This window comes from Triticum aestivum, chromosome 3B (genome assembly GCF_018294505.1).
Source record: "Triticum aestivum cultivar Chinese Spring chromosome 3B, IWGSC CS RefSeq v2.1, whole genome shotgun sequence".
NCBI classification, from domain to species: domain Eukaryota; kingdom Viridiplantae; phylum Streptophyta; class Magnoliopsida; order Poales; family Poaceae; genus Triticum; species Triticum aestivum.
Window position 1 is genome coordinate 808,587,496 of NC_057801.1, and position 10,496 is coordinate 808,597,991.

Here is a 10,496-nt window from a genome sequence, read left to right on the forward strand (position 1 = left end):
CAGGGAGTTGTTCCTGTGGCACCTACACCAATTGAAGTGGAAGCTTATGATAGTGATCATGAAACTTCGGATCAAGTCACTACCAAACCTCGTAGGTCGACAAGGATGCGTACTGCTTCAGAGTGGTACGTAACCCTGTCTTAGGAGGGCATGTTGCTAGACAACAATGAACCTACGAGCTATGGAGAAGCGATGGTGGGCCCGGATTCCGACAAACGGCTCGAGGCCATAAAATCTGAGAGAGGATCCATGTATGAAAACAAAGTGTAGACTTTGGCAGAACTACCCGATGGTCGTAAGGCTGTTGAGTACAGATGGATTTTAGAAGGAAGACGGACAATGATGGTAAGTGTCACCATTAAGAAAGCTCGACTTGTCGTTAAGATATTTTCCGACAAGTGTCACCATAGATTGATCTTGGTGATGCGTAGAAAATTTTGAATTTCTGCTACGTTCCCCAACACTAGGGGCAAAATCACTCATTTTGATCATGTCGGCGATTTTAATCTTTCACATGGTTTATGTAGTGCTATTTACGAAGATGCTTATGCCAAACTTGCTGGTTCTCCTTATGAGTGCATTGAATAGTCTATTTGGGTTCCTAAGACTCTTGTTGCTGACAAAAGAGGGCCCGTTGAAGAATGGGTACCTAAAACTAAGCATTGCACTACTGTAGGATGCTGCTAACGCGACACTACGATCAGAGACCCTTTGACGATACTATGTGCGATGCAATAATCGCAAACGGTGGTGTAAAAAACCGTCAAAAAGGTGGAAAACGTTTGCAATGGAGGATGCATCAAACACGGTTCAGATTTTAGTTGTGTGTGTGATGCAGGGCATACAGTTCAGTTCAATTAACTGTTTGCAATGAGGAGGAACAAAAGAAACGGGCAGCCAGATGAAGGTGTGTGCGATATACAGCGTACAAATCACTCGGATGAACTGTTTTGTGATTAGGCAACACAAAAGAAATGGTCAGACAGATCAAGGTGTGTGTGATATACGGCATGCGGTTCACTCGGATGAACTGTTTGCGTTGAGACAAGAGAACAGAAACGGTTCAACTTTACAAGATGTATGTGATACACGGCAAACAGGTCTATAATCGAGAACGTGTGCGAAGTCCGATAACAACACAGACGATTACTGCTAACAAGCTATGTGTGTTGTGAGCAAACGATTGCTGGTATACAATTGTGAGTGATTGATGAAAACGTCACCGACGGGTTCCATTGTTTAGTCCGTGTGCGATGCGATTTTCTTTGTCCGCACAACATCTATGTTCTGTCTATAGAGCATCAACATATATACTTAAAAAGACTGCATTACATAACCAAATCAAGCATACAATTACACAACTAACTACACACTTAACATTTCCACACACCAAAGTAAGCAATTACATGCATACTAAAGTAGGAGAAATGAGGATCTATTCATCTACTTATTGTTGCCACGACGCTTGCCATTGCTCTGCTTCCGGCTGGATCCCCGGACGTTTTGGGGAAGGAGGCACTTCCTCATGTCAACGATCCGCACGTACATGTGTAGCTCGTGTACGCCTCCTTGGCCGCGTACACGACGTGAGCTTTGTCGAGTTTCTCCATCCAGGACGAGTGTCAGGCACGCTTGTCCTTGTTGCACGAATCCTTCATGTCTCTGTAGTAGGGGTCGATAATGGCCTCGTCGAGGTGAACCAATGAGTCCTTCTCATGCTCCTTGCTGCCCCAGATCTTGTATTGGCCCTGGATGTCGACAAGATTCTGGCAGGTGATGCCTCAATTCTCGAGCGCCTTTACATCATTGGTGATGTCCACCGTAGCGAACATGTAGTGGGGGCTGTTGACAAACCTCGTGAAACGCTCGCAAGGCCTTGTGTCCAGGCAGTAGTGGTAGATGAGGACGTGGTGGCGCACACACATCTGGGCAACGACGACCTTGGGACGAGACCCAGCACGAGCGTGGGTGTACTCGAGGTCGAACCCGACCACCTTGTACTTCTCCTCGACAAGCAATAGCTCCATGATGTGGACGGAGTGCTCCACCCAGACTGGGTCGTTGGTGTACACCCCCAAGAGGTCCATGAACCTTCTATGGGTGTCCACCACGGTACGCATGGTGAACTACTGCTCGTCGTCGGCAGCCGCTCGGAGCGCCATTGGAGCCATGCAGGATACCCTCTAAGAATTTCTCGTGGTGGGTGTGCTTCTTGCAGTGGTGGGGCGTGATCGAAAGGTTGAAGAGACACAAGGGTTAGATGGCCGCTGTAATAAATGGGGCCGACCGGCCTGTAATCGTCGCGTCTTGTCACGACGTTCATAGCGGAGGATTCCAGTGCACGCTTGACAACATTGTACCACACGCATGGGCTCGAAGAGGGGCCAAATGTATCATCGGTGAGCCTGTTCCTGCGCTACCGCGCAGTTTACCTCGCAAGCTTCCCGCCCGGCTAGTTTGGCCATGCGTCGGCTAGAAGAGGGACAAATCATGGGCGTTTATTGGCAAAAAGCTTTGTAAAAACGAAGTGTGTGGAATTACTTTGGTCATAAGTTTACCCATGGGTGATGAGGTCAAAGTTACACAGAAGGGTGATGATGGACACTCGAGTGCGATAATTAATTCTGCACTCTACAGGGCACACGGTGGAAGAAACCAACTGTGTGCAATAATGTCGAAGATCGCAGTCGAGTTAGCTATACAGATAGTGTGCTGTGAGATCGACAAGGTAAACAAATTCCAGAATGGTTAATAAAATCTAAGACCATTACATATTAAGGTCAAAATAGTACTACCAATATACGAGTCTCATACGATGCCATTTCAATGATTGTACCACAAAAGCTCAAAATATTACAAGGTTCAAATTCTAGAGTTATATGGCTCAAATTCAAAGATTACAAGGTTTAAACTGATATTAGAAATGAAATTCAGCTCATCACCTGCAAAGGCTCGCATTGATCCGCTGAAAATGGATATCAGAGAGGTTCAAACTAATATTACCACTTCTAAATCTGGCTTTGAAACCTCACAATTTTTGCAAAGGGGTCAGCCACTGAGAAGTCATGTATGGGGTTGACACAATGAGTTCCGGTTACTCTGTCATCTGAAGTTTCAAAATGAAATTCAGTATTTTTGGAGCCTATTCCATTCCGCTGCATGGCGCTAGCACTGATCAACAAACCATTCATTTTTGCGAAATAAATGTAGGGGCAAACCTCATTTCCTTCACCACCCTTGCTCTGAGAACAAAGAACATGTCGAATATAATCTCCGGTAAGGTCCCTTTGTAGGAGTTCAAAGTAATTTCTGAGAGATGAAGATCTAGACATTCGACGTGATTGTTATATTATATCACATTATCCACCATTGTGCCTAATCTTATCTGCAAAAGATGAAAACGTGTTAGTGCCTACATGCAGTTTTGAACATTACTACAGGCCTATTTGGTTTGCAGGATTTGTAAAATGCACTAACATGCCATCTTCGATCTGACATGATTAACATGGGCATTTGATTACATTCTATAAAAATGTAGCCTTATTCACAAGAGATTGGAGTGGGTGAAAAGTTCCCTAAGAAAACTAGTACAGATGAATCCAAAGGAGATATGCTTATTGACTGCAACCATATGGATCAAGCAACCAATATGGGGGGGGGGGCATGTATGTACTGAAATCCTCCAAAAGAATCCTTCAGAAATCGTAGTACATTTTCATTGTAAACTTGGAAAAAGGTGCCAAAAATTGAACTCCCTTATGGTTGACATTTAACAGGAAAGGAACATCACCTCGATATATAGCTTCTCCAGGCACGGAAAGCATCTCAGGAAACTGACAACTTGCTCCAGGTTGGGGCCGATAGATCCTAGTGCCAAGACCTTCACTATGCGTAGTTTCGGGGTCAAGCTTGTCGGAATCATTTTCTGAATGACAGATGAACAAACATCTTCAAAATTAGAAATAATGTTAATTTGTAGAAGGAGAGGTAGAAGGCGGCTATTGTACCTGAACGGGTGTGGATCCAATAACAAGTTCGGAGTATTTGTCAGACGAGTAGCCCACCACTGTCAATTTCAGCGCAAAAATGACATTGATTCTTGTTGGACCTTCTGGATCAACTACAAGTAATCTCTCAAGTGCAGGTGTGTCCTCAATGACCATACCGTGGTACACATCTTGTGATGTCTTCCTGCCGCACAAGCAACAGACATAAATAGTCCGGAGAGTCATGGAGGTGATGTGAAAGGTACTCAAACCATTGATCGCCTGAAGACGAAGGTACTCGAGTGCAGTACAGCCACAGAGCAGGCGCTCCATGTCACCGTTTGATAGGCAGACGGCGACGAGCTCGGGTTGCTTCAGTCGTGGTAGAATAAGAGCGGGCACGTCATTAAGGGGGAATGACAGTTCATGAACTTAGTGACGCGCAGCGTGGGCGCGAGGCGGAGTGCGGACGTTGGCAGCGATCGCATATGCCCATCATCAAAAGTGAGCTCCTCGAGCTGATCTAGGGCGGGGGATTGGAACCAGTCATCAAGCTTGGCTCTGTCCTTGCCGTTCGAACGAAACTTGCCCATTCTAAGGCCTCTGGTTGGGCCAAGGTTACTGCCGAGGATCTTGAAGAACGCATCCAAGCTTTGCGATAGCCATGGCAGAGCTTGTGGGTGTCGATGAGGTCGAGAGGGCTGGAGTTCCATAGGGGGCACCACCGCCGGGAAAGGACGGTTGTCCGCGCCCCATATTTGATTGGGAGGAGGGAGATGATGACTGTCAACATATCATCAGGGGGGCTGCTGATGAAGTCTAGGCCTGCTGGAGTCGCTTGCAGTTCTAGCTCACCCCACCTCCGCTTGTTGGCAGCCCCGATCTCCACCTCTGGAGTCTCCTTTTCAGTGGCGCTTTCTAATAAAAATGGGAGTACATGGAATATTTAATTAAAACAGGGCAATAGAAAAGTGTATTGGTAACTAGAAGTTATTAGGTGGAATATAGTAAGAAAAGGGAATAACAGTTGGTTGCTTAAATACAACACAATTCATTTGATATTGCTGGTAAGTCAACATGCAGATAGTTGAAAAGAAAACTTACTTCGAACAAAGTCTGGACGGATGATATCGTCGGAGAAGTTACCATATATCTCATGACCAGGCCCTTTTATGTGCAGTGCAATTCCAGTGCCAACTTTCAGTTCATAAAACTTAGCAATTTCTTTACAAAAGCTAGTGCCAAAATAGGAGTCACCACGTTCATCAAGTTTTACAGTAGCAACGATTGTAAATCCATGGTTTGTGTGCAGTATGGCATCCCTGCAGTCTTGATTTATGTAAAGGGAAAGATTGTGCACTACAAATTCTGTTGCATAGCAAGGGACGCACTGCAGAAAATGGTAGGATTGTTAAAGAAAATATGTTAACATGCAAATATGGGCCCAAATTGAAAGAACTGTACAGCAGTCAAAATCGAAGGACAAAAATTTATAATTAAACAGATAGGGTAAACATGATGTCATGGAAATATGAGAGTAATCGAAAGAACAATACATCATTAATTTGCCTAATATAGAAAGAAGAGGGGGGAAAATCCCCTTTGACGTATATGGTGCACGTGGCACCTTTTATCCAAGTGTAGTAATATTTAGAATATGTTCAGGAAAGTAGGCCATGCCAGCTGATTTAGGGTGAGATTGAACATACCGCGTGCATCCTCAAGTCATATGGTCCTGTGAGATGGAATGTTTGGCGGAGGCCGCAAGGTCCTGATGTGTCATGCACTGTACTCTCTATGAATGGAGGAAAACCCTCAAATCAGCTCGAATAAAAATGAATTCACTGTGATTTCGGCCGGGTGATTAAAGGAGGCAGATGAACTGGGATAAGAGATGAGATAATATCTCATTAAATTAGATACCTTGTTGTCCATGAGAAAGAACCCTCAGTACGACAGATTCCCCAAACGAGCGGAGCTGGGTCGACCGCGAACAACGTCGAGAAAGTCGATGGCCGTAGGCGGCGGAAAGCGGAAGTGGCGAAATGCGGTGGGCTTTGCCGGCAGCCTGGCGGCGGTGCAGGCATCGAGCTAAGTGTTTACCGCCACGATAGGTGGTGCCATGCATAGACGCGGAGGAGTTTGTGTAGGTGTGAATGGGGACCAGAGGGGGTGGCGGGCGGGGTGAGGGTTTTTGTGAGGTGGGATGGTGAGGGTTTTCTTTTTTCTTTTTTGAATTGAGTGGTGAGGGTTTTCTGTCCCACAAAGTTTTTTTGGAGGCGGCGGTTTGCTAGAGCCAACCGTGTGTGATTGATGCAACAGGAAAAATGAAAGTCATTGCACATGGCTCCAATTTTGGGAACCGTGTGTGATTGACGTACTACCTCCGTCTTGGTTTATTGGTCCCCTTTGTAATTTTTACCAAATTTTGACCAAATATTTAACTAAGAAATGTTTATGCATGTCTGATACGCCTCCAATGTATCTATAATTTTTGATTGTTCCATGTTGTTATATTATCAATCTTGGATGTTTTATAATCATTTTATAGTCATTTTATATCAATTTTTGGTACTAACCTATTGACATAGTGCCAAGTGCCAGTTGCTGTTTTCTGCATGTTTTTTACATCGCAGGAAATCACCAAATGGAGTCCAAATGCAACGAAACAGAGATTTTTTTGGATAGGAAGACACCTAATGGGCCAAGGCTGCGCCTGGGGGTGCTCCAAGGAGAGCACAACCCACCAGGGCGCGCTAGGAGGCCCAGGCGAGCCCTATTGGGTTGTGCCCACCTCGGGTGCCCCCGACCGCCTCTTTGCTCTATAAATACCCCAATATTCCAGAAACCCTGGGGAAGTCGACGAAATATTCATCCAGCCGCCGCAGAGTCCAGAACCACCAGATCCAATCTAGACACCATCACAGAGGGGTTCACCACCTCCATTGGTGCCTCTCCGATGATGCGTGAGTAGTTCTTTGTAGACCTTTGGGTCCGTAGTTAGTAGTTAGATGGCTTCCTCTCTCTCGCTGAATTCTCAATACAATGGTCTCTTGGAGATCCATATGATGTAACTCTTTTTGCAGTGTGTTTGTTGGGATCAGATGAACTTTGAGTTTATGATCAGATCTATCTTTTTATATCCATGAAAGTATTTGAGTTTCTTTGATCTCTTTTCTGCATGAATGCTTATAGCCTCGTATTTCTTCTTTGATATTTGGGTTTTGTTTGGCCAACTTGATCTATTTATCTTGCAATGGGGAGAGGTGCTTTGTAGTGGGTTCGATCTTACGGTGCTTGATCCCAGTGACAGAAGGGGAACCGACACGTATGCATCGTTGCTACTAAGGATAAAATGATGGGGTCTATCTCTACATAGATCGATCTTGTCTACATCATTTCATCGTTCTTATTGCACTACTCCGTTTTTCCATGAACTTAATACACTAGATGCATGCTGGATAGCAGTCGATGTGTGGAGTGGTAGATGCAGGAAGGAGTCGGTCTACTAATCTTGGACGTGATGCCTATGTAATGATCATTGCCTGGATATCGTCATAATTATTTGAGGTTCTATCAATTGCCCAATAGTAATTTGTTTACCCACCATTTGCTATTTTTCTCGAGAGAAGCCACTAGTGAAACCTACGGCCCCTGGGTCTTCTTTCTCATATATTTGCCTTTGCGATCTACTTCTCTTTTGCATTTTTATTCAGATCTACTAAACCAAAAATACAAAAATACCTTGCTGCAATTTGTTCTTATTTATTTTATTTGGCGTTAGATATTTCAATTTACTACAAATTCCTCATGTCTGTTTTGCCTATCTTGAGGCGCCGTACCCCGAAAGGGATTGACAACCCCTTTAACACATCGGGTTGCGAGAAGTTGTTCTTTGTGTGCTGGTGTTGTTTACGTTGTGTTGCTTGGTTCTCCTACTGGTTCGATAACCTTGGTTTCATCACTGAGGGAAATACCTACCTTCGCTGTGCTACATCATCCCTTCCTCTTTGGGGAAACACCGACGTAGTCCTAGCAGACAGGAGCTTTCTGGCGCTATAGTCAGAGAGCCATCAAAAGGAATTTCTGGCACCGTTGCCGGGGAGTATCTTCAACATATACCAGGTTCCTAATCAAAAATCTCATCTCCTCGCAATTTACATTATTTGCCAGTTGCCTCTCATTTTCCTCTCCCCCACTTCACAAAAATTTGCCGTTTTATTCGTCCCTCTTTTCTGTTCGTCGTTTTCTTGTCAGATCTCTTGTTTTCTTGTGTGACCATGTGTCTTCTATTTGCTTGCATCTTCTCTTGCTAAAAATCTATTGATATGGATTCTCACCCACTTGCTAATCTTTTTAAGAGATCCAATTATCATGAACCAATTGCTAGTGATTTGAGTGCAGTAGATTATCTCTATGAAGTTTTACTTGAGATTCGTGAATTTGAAAATTGTGATGAAGAAATTTGTAAAGTGATTCATGATAGCTCCTTGAATAAAAAGCATTATTGCAATGATTTTACTATAAATTCTATTAATATCAATTGTGCCAATAATATGCAAAACCCCAAGCTTGGGGATGCTAGTTTTGCTATGTCCACTACTTATTCTAATGATCATGATTGGGGTGATTCATCTTATGATCTTGAAAATTTATTTAAGCCTTATGATCATTATGTTATTTGCAATAATATTGAAAGTGGGTTTGGAAGAGTGTCAACTTTAGCTAAAAATAACCCAAATATTTGGAGAGTGTTAAATCTTATGAAATTTTTGATAAAAGTGGGTTTGTAGAGGTCATGACTTTAGTGTTAATCCCATTATTTTGGAAGAGTGTCAACTTTGCTTGCATGTGGATTATGAAGAAAACATTTTATGTGATAGTTATATTGTTGAATTTGAATATGATCCTACATGTAATTATTATGAGAGAGGAAAATATGGTTGTAGAAATTTTCATGTTACTAAATTACCTCTCATTATGATGAGATTGCTATTGTTTCTTTCTTCTTCCCTGCATACATTAGTTTTTGCTTGTCTTGATAATTTGTTTCCTTATAAAATGCCTATGCATAGGAAGCATGTTAGACTTAAATTTGTTTGTCACATGTTTTATGATGCTCTCTTTGTGTGTCATTATTATCTTTCGTGTGAGCATTGTTGAAATCTTATGCCTAGCTAAGGGCGTAAAACCATAGCGCTTGTTGGGAGGCAACCCAACGAATAAATTTATTTTTGCCTTTTGCTTTCTGTTCTTGTGTGTTAACACAATTATGCTACTGTTATGATTGTGTTTTTTATGTTTTAATTAGTGTTTGTGCCAAGTAAAGCCTTTAGGATTTTCTTGGGTGATAGTTGTTTGATCTTGCTGAAAAAGACAGATACTTTGCGCTCACGAAAATAATTTTAATAAATCACAGAAAAGAGCTTTTTCCCTGATTCTTTCTGAAGAAGATTAATATACAAATTACGCTGGTCGTCCTAATTTGGTAGAATTTTTGGAGTTCCAGAAGTATTCAAAATAGTCAGATTGCTCTGTTTTTCCTATGATGATGTCTACGTCATGTCATCGTTCTTACTGCATTACTCCGTTTTTCATGAACTTAATACACTAGATGCATCCGGGATAGCGGTCGATGTGTGGAGTAATAGTAGTAGATGTAGGTAGGAGTCGGTCTACTAATCTTGGACGTGATGCCTATGTAATGACCATTGCCTGGATATCGTCATAATTATTTGAGGTTCTATCAATTGCCCAACAATAATTTGTTTACCCACCGTCTGCTATTTTTATCGAGAGAAGCCACTAGTGAAACCTACGACCCCCGGGTCTTCTTTCTCATATATTTGCCTTTGCGATCTACTTCTCGTTTGCATTTTTATTCAGATCTACTAAACCAAAAATACAAAAATACCTTGCTGTAATTTATTCTTATTTATTTTATTTGGCATTCGATATATCAATTTACTACAAATTCCTCACGTCCGTTTTGCCTATCTTGAGGCGCCGTACCCTGAAAGGGATTGACAACCCCTTTAACACGTCGGGTTGCGAGAAGTTGTTCTTTGTGTGCAGGTGTTATTTACGTTGTGTTGCTTGGTTCAACTGCTAGTTCGATAACCTTGGTTTCATCACTGAGGGAGATATCTACCTTCGCTGTGCTACATCATCCCTTCCTCTTTGGGGAAACACCAACGTAGTCCTAGCAGACAGGAGCTTTCTGACACTATAGTCAGAGAGCCATCAGATGGTAAGTAAGAACTCTGTTGCCTTATTTTTACTGCCCATAATGAGTTGTGTTAGATAAAAATGTATGAATCTTTTTCCTTTGCAGTGGTTGCCGAAGCAGTTTACTCAAGATTACCCCTCAAACTACATGATTGGTGAGCATGCAAAGGTTAAAGTATTTCTACCAAAACATGATGATTATCTAGATGTTTTCATGAAGACCATGAAGGATGGGCGGTCGGCCATCACAAGGGGTTGGACTAGAGTCGTGCGTGCCTTCTA